Genomic DNA, 20388 nt, shown 5'->3' on the forward strand with positions numbered 1-20388 from the left:
TCCACGGGTCACGTGCCTGCCGGGGCGGTGTGTAACCTGCAGCCCCGCGGGCCGGGAAAAGGTGCGGCCCACGCCCTCCTGGGCTGCGCTGTGCGGTCGTGACGTGGGCGGTAGCCAAGGAGGGAGCGTTTCAGTGTGGGCCGCAGGACCGGCGCCAGCACCTACGCGGCCCGCTTCCCACCGTTGCTCGGCGTCTCCCCGGCGCCGGCGGCAGTTAGCGCCCCGCAGGCTCAGGCCACCTGGGTGCCTACCATGTCCCACCGTGGATTAGCTCTGGGACTCGGCAAGTGGCTTAACTGCTCTGTGCCTCAGTGCCCTACCTGTGGCGTGGAGTTTGGGTTTTGTTTGTTCTTTGTGTTTAAGTAGGCTCCACACCCAGCGTGGACCGCGACGGGGCTTGAACTCAGGACCCTGCGATCAAGACCTGAGCTGAGACTGAGTCCGAAGCTTACCGACTGAGCCACCCCGGTCGCCCCTGGTGTGGAGTTTTTTGTTGTTGATGTTGGGGTTTTTGTTTTTGTTTTGGAAGATTTTATTTATTTATTTGAGAGAGATAGAGAGCAGGGTTTGGAGCAGAGGGAGAGGGAGATAATCTCTAGCAGATTCTGGGCTGGGTGCAGAGCCCATCCCACGACCCCAAGAATATGACCTGAGCAGAAATGAAGAGTCCGAAACTTAACCAGTTGAGCCACCGGGGTACCCCTGGTGTGGAGTTTTTTAATGAAGATTACACAAGCTAATTCATGTTCAGAATTTTAGTAGTTGGTTCTGAAAGGTTAGTGCTTAAAATTATGTCATGATGACAAATGCACTGAGTTTTTCACGCATCCCTCCCTGTAAAAAAACAAATCTTTATCTGGCCCAGGAGAGCAATGTCTAGAGGTCATGGTTAGGAGGGCAGCTGGCTGGCCATGGGGCTGACTGCCAAGGAAATCGGTGTCGTCTCCAAAGTAACTCTGGGTCAGGAGAGTAGGGACAGAGTTTGCTATGCAAAGAGAGTGAAGGCTAGGAAAGATGGAAGGAAGGGTTGTGAACGGGAATTTGAAGCTAGGGAATCCAGGGGTTCACTGCTGGGGTACTTCTGAAAGGCTGAATGATCTAAGGGACCAGTAATTCAACTGCCGGATACTTGCCCAATTTTTCAAATTTGGGTATTTTGTAATGATTTTAAACCTTTGGTACATAGAATGTTTGGTTAGAAGGAGGATGCCTGTGTGATCAGGTTGTAAATTAGAATATTTTAAGGTGGGAATTCATTAGCTTATTGGAAGAAGCTCCTACATGTGGTTCAAAGAATACAACACTAAAAATACATACATGTGGTTGTTTCAAAGAATACAAACTTTAGAAGCTGTGACCCTAGAACCCCAGTTTAGTGCCTGGGACTCCGGCAATTGCTGTTCTGAAGATTCAGAAAAGGTTGCCAACTGGTTAGTCCTTTTTTAATATGCTCTCTCCCCCTGGTGGTTGTAAAACCTGGCCTCACTTCTTTTTTTTTTTTTTTTTTTTAAAGATTTTATTTATTTATTTGACAGAGAGAGACACAGCGAGAGAGGGAACACAAGCAGGGGGAGGGGGAGAGGGAGAAGCAGGCTTCCCGCGGAGCAGGGAGCCCGATGCGGGGCTCCATCCCAGGACCCTGAGATCATGACCTGAACCGAAGGCAGATGCTTAACGACTGAGCCACCCAGGCGCCCCCTGGCCTCACTTCTGTTCAAGGAATTTCCTCTGTAATTTCTTAGTTGGTTCCTGCTTGCAGGAATAAGATACAATTTAGGACCAGTTTCAGGCATTCAATAGACCAGATAGTTAACTTTAGTCATCCCAGGCTGCATAATTGAATAAAAACACGTGTTCATCCTCACTGCTTGGGAGAGAAAAAAACCCCTACCAAACTCTGAAAACAAGTCTTAACAAACACTAGTATTGAGTCTTTTGAAAAAGACAGGTGACCTTAATGACCATTTTGACAATTTATATACCATTTCAAATAATTTTTACCAGCTTGTGCTATATTTGTTTATCTCACCTGAAATGCTGTATTTCCTCTTCTCTACCTAACCACAGTCTGTGCACCTTGGAGGCCTAACTCAAAACCCACCTTGTTCACTAGACAGGTTGTACTCTGATATATTCCCTCTCTGACCACCGAAGGCACTTACCAAGTACATTACTATTTAGTGCACCCTCCTCCAGCTTGTACAGATATTACCTAATGCTTTCAACACACACATGTTGATTGCCTAACAAAATTGGAAAATTGTACAGGGCAGAGAGCATACTTTAATTTTCCAGATTTCTTTTAGTAGCTAATGTTAGGCATATAATAATAGATATCTTAATTATTCTTATATCAAAATACAGAGTTTAAAGAAATAACAGCTTTACAACCTAAGTGTCCATCAATAGATGATAAAGAGGAAGTAGTATATATATATATAGTATATATGCTTACTTAAAAGAGAAAGAGAGAGAGAAAATAAATATCACAGTCTAAAATAAAATTTTCTAGGGGCGCCTGGGTGGCTCAGTTGTTAAGCGTCTGCCTTCGGCTCGGGTCATGATCCCAGACTCCTGGGATGGAGCCCCACGTCGGGCTCCCTGCTCAGCAGGAAGCCTGCTTTTCCCTCTCCCACTCCCTCTCTCGCTGTGTCTCTGTCAAATAAATAAAAATCTTAAAAAATAAAATAAAATTTTCTACTCATAATGGTTTCTACCATTATACTTTAAAAAAAAAATGCAGATTCCTGCCCCCACCCCACTTTTTGATTTCCTGCTTCTAGTATGATGTTCCTGACAATCTCCATAATTTTTTAGATTATGGTAAAAATACACAAATCTTCATCATATTTAACATGCACCACTGATACTTATAATGCAAAATGTCAGTGAAATACTACTCTAAAATCTTAAAGTTTCCTTTTTCCTGATAGAACTTTTTTCATAGAATGTAAATTCCAAGACCACAGAAATTTTTGTCTTTTCACTACTGTATTCTCAGCACTTAGTTCAGAAGCTAGTTTGTAGTTAGTTATCAACAATTTTTGTGAATGCCTGAAAAAAAAATATTTCAGATGCAGTAACTATCAAGCAAAAAAATCCATCCAAAATGTATAATTTTCTCTATACATAGAATACTTGATATAATGGTATTATCCTAAGTTTTTAAAATTTTTATTTATTATTATTTTTGAAAGATTTTAAGTAATCTCTACACCCAATGTGGGGCTTGAACTGACAACCCCTGAGATCAAGAGTCACAAGCTTTACCCACTGAGCCAGCCAGGCAACCCCTAAGTTTTTTGTTGTTGTTTTTTTAAGATTTTATTTATTTATTTGACAGAGAGAGAGGAAGAGAGGGAACACAAGCAGGGGAGTGGGAGAGGGAGAAGCAGGCTTCCCACCCAGCAGGGAGGCCGACTCAGGGCTTGATCCCAGGACCCTGGGATCATGACCTGAGCCGAAGGCTGATGCTTAAGGACCAAGCCACCCAGGCACCCCAGTTTTGTTTTGTTTTTTAAAGAAGCATAAAATTTTAATGTAAACTTCTGTACAATTTTACTTGGATATTTAAATAATAGAAGATTGAGGAATAAATTAGTAGCCCTTCATGCGAATTCAAATACAGGACTTTCTAAGTTTTCTTATTAGTTGAAAGCTATGGATGCTATGAAAGAATTATAATAAACTATGCTTACCATAAGTATTTTGTAGAAATATTCCAGTTATCCACAGTCCATCTCCTTTGTTCTTTATATAGACTATAAATCAACAATGACCCTTCTCATGGAACAGTGAAATACACTAAACAGTTGTTTTACTTTTTTTGTTCTATACAAGTTTCAATTAATTAATCAATTAATTAAAAGCTAATATATATCCTGACTAATATTTAGAACACAATAATGTCTCTAGCAAAGTCGTGTGACTACTTTGGGCTGGTACGCTAATAAATAGAGATAAACTATGACCATCATTGCCATGATTTTATTAAGGCCCCAGAATTTGGCTTAGATCAACCATTTTCTCTTTCACAAATGGTGTTTCTCCCCGTCCCCCCCCCCCTAAAATGGATATAGCTTCATTTTTCTTCCAAAGCAATACGTGCAAAGTCTAAAAAATTACCACTGGCTATTTAAAGCTACAAAACTTTTTAGATTCATAAGCATTTAATTTCTCTAATTAAAAAGGAATTCAAGGGGCACCTGGGTGGCTCAGTCGGTTAAGCGTCTGCCTTCGGCTCAGGTCATGATCCCTGGGTCCTGGGATGGAGCCCCACATCAGACTTCCTGCTCAGTGGGAAGTTTGCTTCTCTCTCTCCCACTCCCGCTGCTTGTGTTCCCTCTCTCACTGTGTCTCTCTCTGTCAAATAAATAGGTAAAATCCTTTAAAAAAAAAAAAAAGGGAATTCAAGATACTGTTCATATATTACCCAAGGGTCAACATCAGTCAAGAATAGCCTTTGCTGGGGCACCTGGGTGGCTCGGTCGGTCGTTAAGTGGTCTGCCTTTGGCTCAGGTCATGATCCCGGGGTCCTGGGATCGAACCCCGCATCGGGCTCCCTGCTCAGCGGGAAGCCTGCTTCTCCCTCTCCCACTCCCCCTGCTTGTGTTCCTGCTCTCGCTATCTCTCTCTATCTGTCAAAAAAAAAAAAAAAAGAATAGCCTTTGCTCCTCAAACGATCTTTAACATCCTAAAACTAAAATGGTAAGAATAGCCTTTGCCGATAGCGTAAACACAAAGCTGAGTACTCTGAATATTCCTCCTGTCTCACTGGTTGTTATTCTTCTGTCTCCTTTCCTCTGATAGCTCTTCTCCCTGCCTACTAATGTTCAAGTGTCCCAGGGCTCGGTCCTCTGTTCTTTCCTTTTCTTTTTTTTTTTTTTTTTTAGTAAGTGGTGGGAGCCAGGGAGTAGCTCCTATGACTTCTTTTTTTTTTTTTTTAAGATTCCACTTATTTATTTGACAGAGAGAGAGAAAGAGCACATGCAGGGGGAGTGGCAGAGGCAGAGAGAGAGGGAGAAGCAGGCTCCCCGAGGAGCGGGGAGCCTGATGCGGGGCTCGATCCCAGGACCCCTGGGATCACGACCCGAGCCGAAGGCAGTCGCTCAACCGAGCCACCCAGGCAGCCCTGTCCTCTTCTCTATTACTCACGCCCTCATCTAATCTCATGTTTGTAAAAACCTCTTGAAACTTCCAAAATTATACCTCTAAGTATTTCCTTAACACTCCAGCCCCATATCTGCTGCCAGCTCTGCATCTCCACTCGGAGGTCCAGTAGACATCCCACACTTAACATGTCCAAAACCAAACTCCAAGTCTTCCCCCTCTAAATCTGTTCCACCCCGACTTTCTCCAGCTCAGCTGATGGCAGTGCCGACTCTCTAGTAGCTTAGGCCAAAAGTCCTGGAGTCATCCTTTTCTTTTCCCTTTCTCTCACTCCCTACACCCAATTCATGAGAAAACCTGTTGGTTCCATTTTCCAAATATATCCAAAATCTGACCATGTCCCACTACCTCCCTTCCTATTACTCTGGCCTGAGTCTCTGTTGTCTCTTGCCTGGACTGATGCAGTAGCTTCCTCATTGACCTTGCTTTTTCTCTTTGTCCCCACCCTTCTCGGTCTTTTAAAAAGGCTGCTAGAGTAGTCCTTGAACCGTAAGTCAGATTATGCCACAGATTAAGCCTCTGCACACTCTACCTTTCCATCTTTCCATTCCAGCCACACTAGCATTCACCTGTTCCATTAACATATCAGGCACATGCCTGCCTCAGGACCTCTGCACAGCTGCTCAGTTTGCCTGCCGTGCTCTGTGCCCAAATAAACACATGCTTGCTTCTCTCCTGGTTTAAATGTTACTTTCTGGGGCGCCTGGGTGGCTCAATCTCGTCTCATTCAACACTCCGCTTAGCAGAATTTTTTTTAAGTTTGGAGCATTTGGATTATGTCGACTTGTTGATGCAGATTTTTTCCTTGTTTTTAAGTTCCTCTGGCCTTTTCAGTTGTAGTTTGTCAGGAGCCAAATATAAATTGGTGCTTGGAAGTCCAAAGAGTATATAATTTAATAATTACCAGGAGGGTGTGTACAAAATCTTCCATCTCTTTTGCACTTGGAAATAAGCTTGCTAAATGATTTCAGGATGCAGCTAAATTTGGGGACTGCTGGAACAGATGATCAGTGAGGCTTCTCTTCAGGATTTAGATGAAAGGCAAAATCTTGTGCTGATTATAAATGTACCTGAGAGCCCTTAAGCAGCACCCTCAATTGGTTACCACTTAGCTGCTTTTTTTGTTTCAGTTCTTTTTTTTTTTCCAAAACCAAAAGGCAGGGGTGCCTGGGTGGCTCAGTAGGCTGAGTGTCTGTGTTCAGCTCAGGTCATGATCCCAGTGTCCTGGGATGGAGCCCCACATCGGGCTCCCTGCTAAGTGGAGAGTCTGCTTCTCCTTCTCCTCCCCACTCGTGCTCTTTCTCACTATTTCTGTCTTTCTCTCTCAAATAAATATATAAAATAAAAAAAATTCAAAACAAAACAAAAACAAAACCAAAAAGCATTAATCAGAATATCCAGTTAGCATCACTGCTTGAGGGGTGTTTCCAATTAGATTTTTTTTCTTGTAATTTTCCCATAGTTGAGTGACACCATTCCTTGTAGGATTCAATGTTAAATACCATAATTATGGGATCAAGTCATTTACCCATTTAAAAATATTTATTGATTTCTTATCATGTGCCAATACCAGAGGTGGATCCAGTTTGGCTTGAAACTTATTGCAAATCTGTGGGCCCTCTTTTAAAAAATAAAAGGAGAAGGAAGAGAAGGAGGAGAAAGAGGGGGAGGGGGAGAAGGAGAATAATACAAAATTATAAATCCCAGGAAGATGGACTAGAAGTATATTTCCCCATTCCTCCTAGTAAGTACAACCCAAACCCCTAGACACTATGTATAAAACCCTTTTCTGAAGGGTGTAGAAAAGAAGTCAGACTGGCTAGGGGCCTTGGGACCCAAGAATGACATGGTGATGAGTTTTCTTTTTGCCTCAGATATTCCAGACTTAGAGATAAAGAAGCCAGGAACCTGGGTAGGCCAATGAGCACAGACAAAAAAAAGCCCCTGGAACAGCCTGCTCCCTCTAGCCAGAGAAGGACGAAGACTTGAAGGTAGGAGGACTTGTTTCTAGTCAAGGCTCTGCTGTTAACACTGTGTCTTGGTAAACACTCCCTCTCCTGCTCTCCATTGTCAGCCGGTAGCTAAGTCCAGCATTTTAATTCCAAGTTGGAAGAGGAAAGGAGTTGTGGGGTTTTTTTATTTATTTTTTTTTATTAATTTATTTGAGAGAGAATGAGATAGAGAGAGCATGAGACGGGGGTGGGTCAGAGGGAGAAGCAGACTTCCTGCTCAGCAGGGAGCCCGACTCGGGACTCAGTCCTGGGACTCCAGGATCATGACCTGAGCCGAAGGCAGTCACTTAACCAACTGAGCCACCCAGGCGCCGTGTTTTTTGTTTTGTTTTGTTTTTTTAAAGATTTTATTTATTTATTTGAGAGAGAGAATGAGAAAGAGAGAGCACGAGAGGGGGAAGGTCAGAGGGAGAAGCAGACTCCCCGCTGAGCAGGGAGTCCGATGCGGGACTCGATCCCGGGACTCCAGGATCATGACCTGAGCCGAAGGCAGTTGCTTAACCAACTGAGCCACCCAGGCACCCTGTTTTTTTTTTTTAATTAAAGATTTTATTTATTTATTTGACACAGAGAGAGAGTGAGAGGGAACACAAGCAGGGGGAGCGGCAGGCAGAGGGAGAAGCAGGCTTCCTGCTGAGCAAGGAGCCCCATGGCGCCCCACTGAGCCACCCAGGCGCCCCAAAGAGTTGTGTTTTAAGCAAAGTTTACTTTTCACTGCTTAGAATAGAAGTAATTGTACACTGTAGAACACTTCCAGCTTGAGAAATGTATTAAAAAAAATCTCACCATCCAGAAGAAATCACTGGGATCCAGCCCCGCATCAGGCTCCCTGCTCAGCCGGGGAGCCTGCTTCTCCTTCTCCGAGCTCTGCCTGCTCCTTCTCCTGCTTGTACTCTCTCTCTCTCTCAAATAAATAAATAAATCTTTAAAAATAAATAAATAAATAAATCTTTAGGGGTGCCTGGGTAACTGAAATGGTTAAGCGTCTGCCTTTGGCTCAGGTCATTCTCTCAGGGTCCTGGGATTGAGACCCACATCAGGCTCCCAGCTCCGCTTCTCCTTCTCCCTCTGTCTCTCCCGCTGCTTATGTGCTCTCTGTCTCTCTCTCTCTCAAATGAATAAATAAAATCTTTTAAAAAAATCTTTAAAAATAAAAAAAAATAAAAGGACCCAGGATGAATGGCCCAAGTATCCAGAAGAAATAATTTCTATTTTCACTACTAGTTAATAAATCTTAGCTTATCTTCATCTTAATTTTTACTGCTGTGTAAATCTCAAAAGCAAAGTACCTCATACAGAATGGGTGCTTAGTAAATTAGGTAATGAATTATAAATATTGTTTTCCAGTTAGCCAAAAATGATGTTGTTTACAATGAATGGGATTTGAGAGCTAATGTCTTTATAGGCAGTGAATTAATAGTAAATTACACCCACTAAGCTAATCATCTACTTTCTTTAATAAAACACATACACACAGAGCACTTAGGGCATGGACCATAACAGCATACATAGCAAGATAAACAATGAGTGGGATGTCAGGTTATGACTTCAAAGTTCAGAAGAAGCAGTTCTAAGTCCACTGACAAAACCTTTCTTTTAAAGAACTGGATACAGTGTAGTTAGTAAATCACTCTCCTATAGTCACAATGTATAATAAAAACCTAATCATGCCAACTAGTGTATTTGGAGTAATGCTTAATTCCCAATTGAAGGAAGGAGGTTTGATGTTCTCTGATTTAGAAAAAAACAGACCCTGCTTCTATTAAGATTAATATTTATAAATACTACATATAATAATAAAAAAATGGAACACGAAGAAGAGGACTAAGGGACAACAAAAGGTAAAAGAAAATATATTCCCTAATATTTTATGCATATAATACCTTCAAAAAACCTAATCTGAATTTTAAAAATCATTTTTATTACATATATGTTATATATTATTTATATATAAATATATATATACTTTTTAAAAGATTTTTTAAGATTTTATTTTTAGCAATCTCTACACCCAACATAGGGCTTGAACCTACAACACCGAGATCAAGAATCCCATGCTCTACCGACTGAGCCAGCTAGGCACCCCTTATTATTTTAAGTATATTACAATTATATATAATTATTATTTTTATCACATGCAAACATGATACAAAAACTCCTATACCAAATATAGACCATTGAATTTTTTGTGTTATATACTTAAAAATTTTTAACAGCTGGAGATTGACATCTGGCATGATAGTGCGAGGAGTTTCCACTGACCTACTCACCAATGAATCTGTAAAAATTATTTTCAAAAACCAATCATTTAGAAGTGTCTGGTTGGCTCACTGAGTGAACATGCTGCTCTTGATCTCAGGGTTGTAGGTTTGAGCCATGTTGGGTGTAGAGATTACTCAAAAATAAGATCTTAAAAAAAAAAGGCATTTAAAGCCTCTAGAAATGGCCCTAAGTATAAACAAAACATGAAGAAACATCTATTCAAGAAAATGTGTGAAAATTGGGTAAGAAGGGCAAGAGTCTTTAGTACTGAATGAACCAAGACAACCCCCTCACTTTTCCCCAGTTCAGCAAGGCAGAGACTGTAGGGTTTCTTATTCCCCCAGGTCCGAGTGGGAGGACTTTCTTTCTGGGAGGAGCAGAACATCAGCTTTTCTCATCCTTCCCCCATCCACTTGTTTTGAGGCTAAGTCCTGAGTAAGTATGGTTGAGAAGTGGGACTCCTTTCTTCTGCCCAGCTCCCACTCATGAAATGGAGGCTCTACTATGGGTGTAACATGCTGAGAATACCGAGACTGTGATCATCCTTGCCCTGGCTCATAAAGTAGTGGGTCCATGCCAAGAGAAGCAAGCCAAGAAGATCCCATAGGGCTGCACTGTGCACCCCCCACCCCAACAACAAGCACTTGGCTCCTAGAGTGGGCATGTTATTCAGAGAGAAGCTTGCCTTCCCTGGCTTTAGAACCCTTGCTCAGAGATTTTGCCTGGTAGGAGAAGCATATCATAAAAAAGATAACTTTACTAATCTCTTCCCAAAAGAACTGACTTCATTTGCAACAGAGCATGGAGATGATCAAGTCTAAGAGTACCCACAACCAAAGTGCAGGTTATAATGAAAGGCAATCGAGAGGAGATCTCTGACACAAGCTAAACTATAGGCTGGTTTTTATAAGAGAACTGGAAATGACAGCTGAGGTCAGAAAAAATATCAAACACTGAACTCAGAAACTCTTCCTTCAAGTGAACCTTGACTGGAGTAATTTGTAGACCAATTTATGCCCAGGCGCAAACTTAAAAATAGAGCAATCAGCTGGAAATTAGTGATGTTTAACAGCTGGGTGTGGTCTCAAGGAACGAGAGGAAGACAGCTCTACCAAAACCACTGTCATTTCAGTGTAATTGTGGGCATACCCAAAACTGCCCTTTTTCTGAGGAGCAACACCAGAGGCTTACCACCATGCAAGGGCATAGTAAGGAGGGGAGATGTCATTGAAATAATCCAGCCAGGCCCTAAATAAATAAGCATGTAACAAGTCCCAGAAAGCAGTGAGGACCAATACTCAGAGTTACTACAAGCTACAATATATTGTCTGAAACATCCAGTTTCCAACAAAAACTATGACAAATGCAAAGAAACAGAATAGTTTGACCATACCCCAGGAAAAAGCAGGCAGCAGAACTTGTCTAAGAGAGTGACCAGATATCAGATTTATCAGAAAAAGACATCAAAGAAGCTATTATGAACATGTTCACAGAAATAAAGGAAGCCATAATTAAAGAAGTAAAGGTAGGTATAATGACAATGTTCCTTCAAATATCAATAAAGATGTAGAAATCATAAAAAAAAGGAAACTATGAAGTTGAAAATTAAAATGAATGGAAATTTAAAACTCATGAGAGGGGCTCAACAGTACATTTGAACTGCAGAAGAAGGAATAAGTAAACTTGAAGATAGGTCAATAGAGGTTATGCAAACTGAAGAACAAAGAGAACAAAAGGAATGAAGAGAGATGAGCCTCAGAGAAATGTGGGACACATTTCATAAAAACATACATATTGGGAGTATCAGAAGAGAGGAGAGAGAGAAAAGAGCAGATAAAAATATTTGAAGAAATAAGAAATGTTCTCAAATTTACTGAAAAACAATGATCAAAGCTAGACAAAGACATGACAAGAAAAAACATACTGCGGGCTAATATCTCTTAGGAGTATGGGTGCAAAAAATCTTCAACAAGGTACTAACAAACTGAACCCAGTAACCTAAAAAAAAGAATTACAGGGCACCTGGGTGGCTGAGTGGGTTGTGTCTGACTCTTGATCTCAGCTCAGGTCTTGATCTCAAGTCTTGAGTTCAAGTCCAGTATTGGGCTCCGCATTCAGTGTGGAGCCTACTTAAAAAAAAAAAAAAAAAAAATTATACACCATGACCAAGATTTACCTGAAAAATGCAAGGTTGGTTTAACATATGAAAACCAATTAAGAAATCATAACAACAGGGGTGCCTGGGTGGCTCAGTTGTTAAGCGTCTGCCTTCGGCTCAGGTCATGATCCTGGGGTCCTGGGATCGAGCCCCGCATCGGGCTCCCTGCTCAGCGGGAAGCCTGCTTTTCCCTCTCCCACTCCCCCTGCTTGTGTTCCTTCTCTCACTGTCTCTCTCTCTGTCAAATAAATAAATAAAATCTTAAAAAAAAAAAAAAGAAATCATAACAACAGAGTAAAAAACAAAAATCAAATGATCAATCTCAATATATGTAGAAAAAGCGCTTGGTAAATTCCAATACTACACTTTCATGATAAAAACCCCTCAACAAGGGGCACCAGGGTGGCTCAGTCGGTTAAGCAGCTGCCTTCAGCTCAGGTCATGATCCCAGGGTCCTGGGATGAAGCCCTGCATCAGGCTCCTGCTAAACTTCTTCCTCTCCCTCTTCCCTTCCCGCCACTTGTGTGCTCTCTCTCTCCCCCCCAATCAAATAAATAAATAAAATCTTAAAAAAAAAAAAAAAGCCCTTGGGGCACCTGGGTGGCTCAGTCGGTTGAGTGGCTGCCTTTGGCTCAGGTCATGATCTCAGGGTCTTGGGATCGGGCCCCAAATTGGGCTCCTTGCTCAGCGGGAGCCTGCTTCTCCCTCTCCCTCTGCTTGTCACTCCCCCTGCTTGTTTTCTCTCTGTGTGTCAAATAAATAAATAAAATCTTTAAAAGAAAAAAAAAAACCCTCAACAAGCTAGGAAAAGAAAAGATTTTTCCAACCTGATAAAGGACATCTGCAGAAAACCCACAGCTAACATCATACTTAATGGTGAAAACTGGATGCTGTCCCCTAAGATCAAAAACAAGACAAGGAAGTCTGCTTCTTTTCAACATTGTGTTAGGTGTTCTAATCAGAGCAATTAGGCAACAAAATGGAATAAAAGCATCCAGATTGTAAAGGAAAAGCAAAACTATCTCCATTTGTGCACGAAGTGATCTTGTATATAGAAAATCTCAAGGAATCCATGAAAAAGAAACTATTAGAACAATAAAAAAGTTCATCAAGTTTACAGGGTACAAACCAATATACAAAACTGAATTCAAGTTATCAGGTTATCTAGCTCTGATAGTTTCTGTTCAAGGAATGTGTTCGTTTGCTCTAAGTTGTCAAATTTATTGGTATGAAATTATGATAATTTCCTTATTATCTTTTTAATGTCTATAGGCTCTGTAATATTACCTTCACTCTCATTCCTAATATTGGTAATCTCTTTCTCTCTTTTTCCTTTGATTACTCTAGTCCTCATTGTTACATCATTAGTTTTTTTTACTCTTAGAGCACCTAGCTGACTCAGTTGCAAGAGCATGTGACTCTTGATCTTGGGGTCATTAATTCAAGCCCCACATTGGGTGTAGAGCTTATTTAAAAATTTTTTTTGGAAAAAAAAAATTTTGGGGGGGGTCTTTTTTCTGTTTCATTTTGAATAGTTTCTATTGCAGCATCTTCAAATTCAATAATAATTTCTTCTAAAATATCTAATCTGATGTTAATCCCATCTAGTATATTTTTCATGTCAGAAATTATAGTCTTGAGATCTAAAAGTTCAATATATGTCCTTTTTTATATCTTATATGTCTCTCCTTCTTGAACAACTAGAGCATATTTATTTATTTATTTATTTTTTACATCTTTTTTTTTTTTTAAAGATTTTTTATTTATTTATTTGACAGAGAAAGAGACAGCGAGAGAGGGAACACAAGCAGGGGGAGTGGGAGAGGGAGAAGCAGGCCTCCTGCTGAGCAGGGAGCCCGATGTGGGACTTGATCCCAGGACCCTGGGATCATGACCTGAGCTGAAGGCAGACGCTTAATGACTGAGCCACCCAGGCGCCCCTAGAGCATATTTATAATAGCTGTTTTATAATCATTGTCTGCTAATTGTATCATTTTTCTCTTTTCTGGGTCAGTTTCTATAAATTGATCTTTCTTCTCATATGAGTTGTATTTTTAATTTTAAACAATTTTTAACTGAAGTATAGTTGACATATATTAGTTTCAGGTGTACAACATAATGATTCACTAATTATATACATTATGAAATGCTCACCACAATGAGTGTAGTTACCTTCTGTCACCAAAGTTATTACAATATTATTGATTGTATTCCCTATGCTGTTCTTTTATCCCTGACTTTATTTTATAACTCGAAGTTTGTATCTCTTAATCCTCTTCATCTATTTCACCCATCCTCCCGCCTACCTCTAGCAACCACTAGTTTATCCTCTGTATTTATAAACTGTTTCTCTTTGTCATTGTTTGCTGGTTTTGTTTTTTAGATTCCACATATAAGTGAAATCATATGGTATTTGTTTTTCTCTGTCTGACTTATTTCACTTAGCATAATACCTTCTAGGTCCATCCATGTTGTCACAAATGGCAAGATTTCATTCTTTTTTAAATGGCAAAGTAATATTTCATTGTGTATAAATACCACATGTTCTTTATCCATTCATCTATTTTTTCTTAAGATTTTATTTATTTATTTGACAGAGAAAGACACAGCGAGAGAGGGAACACAAGCAGGGGGTGTGGGAGAGGGAGAGGGAGAGGGAGGAGCAGGCTTCCCACAGAGCAGGGAGCTCGATGCGGGGCTCGATCCCAGGACTCTGGGATCATGACCCGAGCTAAAGGTTTAATAACTGAGCCACCCAATTTTAAAGTAAATTCCATATTGTTTTTCAGAGTGGCTGTACCAATTTACTTTTCTACCAACAGTGCACAAATCTTCACCAGAGTTGTATTTTCTTGCTTTTTGCATTCCTGGTTATTTTTGATTTGATGACAATGTGAATTTTACATTGTTGGGTGTTGGATTTTTAAAAAATTCCTTTATATATTTTTGGGCTTTGTTCTGGGATTCAATTAAGTGAACTTGGAAACAATTTAATCTTTTTAAAGCTAGCTTTTAAGTTTTGTTAGATGGGTCCAGAACAGCCTTTAGTCTAGGTCAATTCTGTTGCACTAGTGAGATAATTTTCTGAGAACTCTGCTGATGTTCTGTGTTAGGAAGTCTTTCCAATCTGACTGGTGGGAACATGAAGCCTGCTAGTTCCTGAGTGAGCTCAGAGGATTGTTCTACTTGACTTTCTGGTGGTCATTTTTTTGGCCTTGGTAGCTTCCTCCTACATGTGAGCTGGTATTAGTTGGAATCAGTACTAGCTGGAACCCTCTGCGTATCTCCAGAATTCAGTCTTCGTCAACTCTCTTCTCTCAGGTCTTCTACACTGCAAATTCCAGCTGCCTCAGCCTCCCCAAAGACTGAAGTTTGCTTCCTTAATTTAAGAAGACATACAGGCTCCATTTGGATTCACTCTTCCTGTACTGTGGCCTAGAAACTCTCTCTAGGCAGTAGCCAGGACAATTGTAGAGCTCATCTCCCTGCTCTAGGGATTACTGTCTGTCCCAGGCTGCCTATTATTTAATGTTTGAAAACCATTTTCGCAATTTTGTCCTCCTTTTTTTAAAAGATTTTATTTATTTATTTGACAGAGAGAGAGTTAGCGAGAGCAGGAACAGAAGCAGGGGGAGTGGGAGAGGGAGAAACAGGCTTCCCGCCGAGCAGGCGGCCCGATGTGGGGCTCGATCCCAGGGCCCTGGGATCAAGACCTGAGCCGAAGGCAGACTCTTAACGGCTGAGCCACCCAGGCGCCCCTGTCCTCCTTTTTAAGGCAGAAAGCTTTATCTAGTCCCTGTTACTGGGACTAGATGGAAGTTGCCATTCTGGCCCTTATTCTTTCTTTTTTTTTAATTTCAGTATAATTAACATACAGTGTTATATTAGTTTCAGGTGTAAATTTTGGTCTTTCTTCTAAGAGCAATAGACTGCATTGAAGGGTTTCAATGGGGAGGCACATGACCAGTTGTTTAAAATAACTGAGTGCTGGGCGCCTGGGTGGCTCAATCGTTAAGTGTCTGCCTTCGGCTCAGGTCATGATCCCAGGGTCCTGGGATTGAGCCCTGCATCGGGCTCTCTGCTCGGTAGGGAGTCTGCTTCTCCCTCTCCCACTCTCCCTGCTTGTGTTCCCTCTCTCGCTGTGTCTCTCTCTGTCAAATAAATAAATAAAATCTTAAAAAAAAATAAAATAAAATCACTGAGTACTGTGTGGAGAATGGATGGAAGGAAAGCAAGACAGGAAGTGGGGAGACAACAATTCAGAGGTTACCTTATCCTGACAGTTGATGGTGGCTTGGACCAAGAAAATGACAGTGGAAGCGAGGGAAAGGTAAGGTTTATTTACGAACTGACAGTATATTACTGCCTATGTGAAGTTCAAAGTGGCAAGTCTTTGACCTCTATGCTAAGGGAGTTTCATTGTGACCCTCTGAAGAGAGGGGTTGTATAAGAACTACGTTCTTGCTTCTGGATTTTAAGCCAATCAGGGATGACTATTTATTTGCCGGGCAGGCTTTCAACTTGCCATAGTTGACACCTCAGTTACTGTTATGGACTGAATGATTTTGGCCCCTGCCCCTAATTCATATGTTGAAGCCCTAACCCTCAATGTGATGGCATTTGGAGATGAAGCCTTTGAAAGGTAATTAGGGTTAAATGAGGTCATAAGTGTGGGGTGCTGATGTTGGGATTAATGCCCTTATAAGACACCAGAGAACTTGCTCTCTGTCACATGAGGACACAGCAAGGAGGTAGCTATCTGCAAGCTAGGAAGAGAGCCCTCAGCATAAACTGATTTCTGGACCTTGATCTGGGACTTAGAGCATCCAGAACTGTGGGGAATAAGTTTCTGTTGTTTAAACTACCTAAGTCTATGGTATTTTGTGATAGCAGCCCAAGAAAGGGAATATAGTGGTGCTCAGCTACCAGTCAGTGATGACCTCCCTCATTTGGATGGCACAGTGTTGTTCATGGGCGTGGGCATTCTTTAAAATGGTAAATTTTTGCTTTGCAATGCTTTGTGAATGGTGCTTTAATACATAATCTTTTTGATAGTGAATTGTTTGCAAACTCCTGTGATAATGTTAATGCATTTGCATTAGCATCGCCTGTAAAAAACCTTGACTTCCTGACTTTTACTTAAGTCAAATATCGTTATCTTATAATTAGCTCAGTGGAGAACTGGTATTGAAAAGACCTTCTACTGATTGGCCCATTAACAGTTTTTAAGTCATTGATAAAAGAGTAGGTAAACAAGGCTAATTTAAAACATTCAGTCTGAAACCTGGTTCTTTCAGTTAAGCTGTTGCTAGTGTTTTGAATTCTCTTGCTTGACTGCTTAAAGACAGCTACTCTCAGATGATAGCCCATTCACTTCCAAAGATTAGGTGGAAGTTAAATATAAGAATTAAGAGAATGGACTTTGGTCTGTTGAGAAGCAAGCACAGTAAGAACGAGGAGCATGACTTGTATATGAGAGCTCACACTCAATGTGAGTATAATGAGAGCTCACACTCAATGTGAGTGGGTATAATGAGAGCTCACACTCAATGTGAGTATAATGAGAGCTCACACTCAATGTGAGTGGGTATAATGAGAGCTCACACTCAATGTGAGCTCGAACTCACAACCCTGAGATCTAGAGTTGCATGCTTTTCTAAATGAGCCAGCCAGGCGACTGAGAGATGTTTTCTTTTTAACATAGAAAGAGAAAGGGAACGGACCACTGACAATAATGGCATTTTGAACTATTTACAGGCTGGCTTGAAAACACTTTAGACTGATTCTAAACGACCACTCATGTACATACCACCCATCTGTTCAACACACACACACCTGTTAGGTGCCTGTTGTGTAAAAGACTTTATGCTATTGGAGCTACAAAGATGAAGACAATGTAGATATGACCTTAAGTACTTCACAACGGACTGCTGATAGCAGACATGTTTCTAATTAATCGTATACTATTGTCACAAGATAAACTAAGTGCTGCCGCGGTGTGTGTGTGTATAAACTACCTGCTTATTAGTCATTTTGATCTAAGCCTTGAAAGTTAGTAAAAGCTTGGAAATAATGTAGTAAAATCATTTTCCCCGTTTGCCAAACCTCCCTTTTGGTGCTGCCACTGAACAACTTGGCATTTCTCTCAACATTACAGTCTCCCTGGAATCAAAGAATATTAATAGCTTTAGAATCACTCTCAGGATGAGAAAATAGATCCAGATTAGGCTTCACACGACATGCCTGAGGACAGAGCTAGCTTAGTGGCAAACAGAAACCATTCTCCTGAATACAAACTAAGTATTATGCCTTTTTCTTCATCCAGCTATGTGTAAAATTCTTCCCAACCTTTGAGACTTGGCTTAATCATTACTACTTCCATGAAGCCCTGCCTGACACTCCCCAAGTAGATAAACTCTCCCTCTTCAGAGTATTTTGCTCACAGTGACTACTTTTAACAGAAACATTCACTTACTTTTACTGGGACTTTGTTCCCTAGTTATTCCAGCTGGAGCCTCGAGCCCAAAGGACAGAGGAATGTGAAATCATGGTCCCTGGGTTCTCTGCAGATGAGGACAAAATATGAAAAATCATGGCCACTACATTTCACTTTTTCAGAAAATACCAGTAATTTTTCTATTATACAAACTCTTGGTATTGTCACTTTCTTCCGATGTTGCAACTACTTACTGCTCACTAAGGTCATTAATGCCTTTATTGCAAAATCCAATGAATACTGTCCTGTTTTTAGCTTTTTAATGTTCCCTGTGACTTTTCTTTCATATATCCAGTTATTTGTTAAATATTTAATGAGATCAGATATTGCACTAGATGCTGGGAATGCAATGGTGAGCAAAACACACATAGGTCCCATCATATGGTAACACTAGAAAGACCACTACTAATCAAGCAACCTTAAAAAAGTGTAGTAAATGCTACATTAGAGGAATCATGGGGCACATAATCTGATTCAGAGACTTAAAACCTAGTCTGATCCAAAAGAAGTGATGTTAAGGTGAAATCTGGAGAATTAGGAGATGAAGGAAGCCTAGTTCAGCAAAGGGAACATGAAGGACTGGAGGCAAGAAAAAACGCACATTGGAGGAATTTAAAGATGTTCCTTAAGCCTGGGTCACAAATGGGGAAAAAAGGGCAGGAGAGGTAAGGAAGGACCATTTCATTTCATAAAGTGCTTTTAAACTGTGATAAGAGTCTGGGTTAAAGGCAATGAAAAGCCATGGAAAGATTGTGAAGAGCAGAAGGACAAGAGAAAGCGCATTCTTGCTGCAATTTAGGAAAAACATTTCTACAATGTCCATTATTTTTTATTCTAGGTTTTAAGTGATTTTCACTGTTGCCTCATTCTAAATACTGTGAAAGGAGCTAAATTAAAAGAAAATCTTTGATTTGGGTGAAAATATCTCCCCATGCATCACAGATAAATTATATGTAAAACAGAAATTATTCTTGCAAAGCAATTTCTTGACTCCTGATTAACATCAGAAAATAGATAAGGTTTAACAATAGACTAGTAGGTAATTGTATCCTCCTTTTATTTGAAACCAGTCAGCTCTAAATTATTCATGCTATCTGAAGAACAGATATATATATATACATAACCTAAAATGATCAATAATCCGGATAGTTTCTATTTCACTTTGCAATGTGTCTTTATCTTCATTTAAACACAAGTCTCTGAAATCTAGGAATTTACTTAAAAGCCACACCAGATTGCTGGAGGGGAGGTGGGTGAGGGGATGGGGTAACCAAGTGATGGGCATTAAGGAAGGCACCTGATGTAATGAGCACTGGGTGTTATATGCAATTGATGAATAACTGAACTCTATCTACATCTGAAACTAATGATACTGTATGTTAATTGAATTTAAAATAACATTTAAAAAAAGAGCCACACCACAAAAATGGCCAATCCATAATACTAATTTTGTGATCCATCCTAAATTGGGAATTGAAAGCATGTTTTAGGCTGATGTCAAGAGTTAAGAAAGTGGTTTATACCTTTTTCTTTACACTTTCATATTTTTTGACTTTTTTTTTTAAACAGTTAAGTATGTCGCTTTATTATTTTTCTGGTAATAAAAACATTTCCATATGGAAAACAAAGAGAGGTATCCTCTTTCACATCTTCCTTGAGAAGGTCGGGTTAAATAATTGATTTTAGAGAGCTTCCCTGAGATACAAAATTCATTTTAAAAAACACTAATAAAAAGAACCAGAGAGTAACAGGACATGAACAAAGCAGGGTAGAAGTGCTATCATTTAGGTTTGCAATATGGATAATTTTAATAATGACTATTTTCTAAGATATTTGAATGACTATTTTCTAAATGAACACAATTTTAGCAAACAATAGGGAATAAAACAGCGATGTTACAGAATTTTAAAAACTTTTTTGATAGAGATCATTGATTAGATTTAGTTTTGAACAACATAAAATAAGTCAAGGAATGAAAAGTGCTTTTATGATCAAAACTAACTGGGGCGCCTGGCTGGCTCAGTCAGTGGAGTGTGCAACTCTTGATCTCAGGTCGTGGGTTTGAGCCCCATGCTGGGTGTAGAGATTTATTTTTTAAAGATTTTATTTATTTGAGAGAGAGAAAGCAGGAGCAGGGGGAGAGGCAGAGGGAGAGGGAAGAGACTCCGTGCCAAGCAGGGAGCCTGATGCGGGGCTCGATCCCAGGACCCCATGATCATGACCTGAGCCGAAGGCAGATGCTTAAGCGACTGAGCCACCCAGACACCCCTAGAGATTACTTAAAAAAAAAA

At 40.4% G+C, this 20388-nt stretch overlaps 1 long non-coding RNA gene across 1 annotated transcript in view; it reads left to right on the plus strand.

Moving 5' to 3' along the window:
- The first annotated feature begins 44 nt into the window (after nucleotides 1-44).
- LOC129046348 (uncharacterized) overlaps nucleotides 45-20388 on the plus strand; it is a 28856-nt gene continuing 8512 nt past the window's right edge. Inside the window, exons 1-2 of the long non-coding RNA XR_008507468.2 lie at nucleotides 45-478; nucleotides 7044-7160. This is a non-coding gene — a long non-coding RNA (uncharacterized LOC129046348). The remainder of the gene's footprint in view (nucleotides 479-7043; nucleotides 7161-20388) is intronic.

Source organism: Mirounga angustirostris, unplaced genomic scaffold (assembly GCF_029215605.1).
Source record: "Mirounga angustirostris isolate CCGP_5_RB_7025 unplaced genomic scaffold, mMirAng1.0.hap1 SCAF_13, whole genome shotgun sequence".
NCBI classification, from domain to species: Eukaryota; Metazoa; Chordata; class Mammalia; order Carnivora; family Phocidae; genus Mirounga; species Mirounga angustirostris.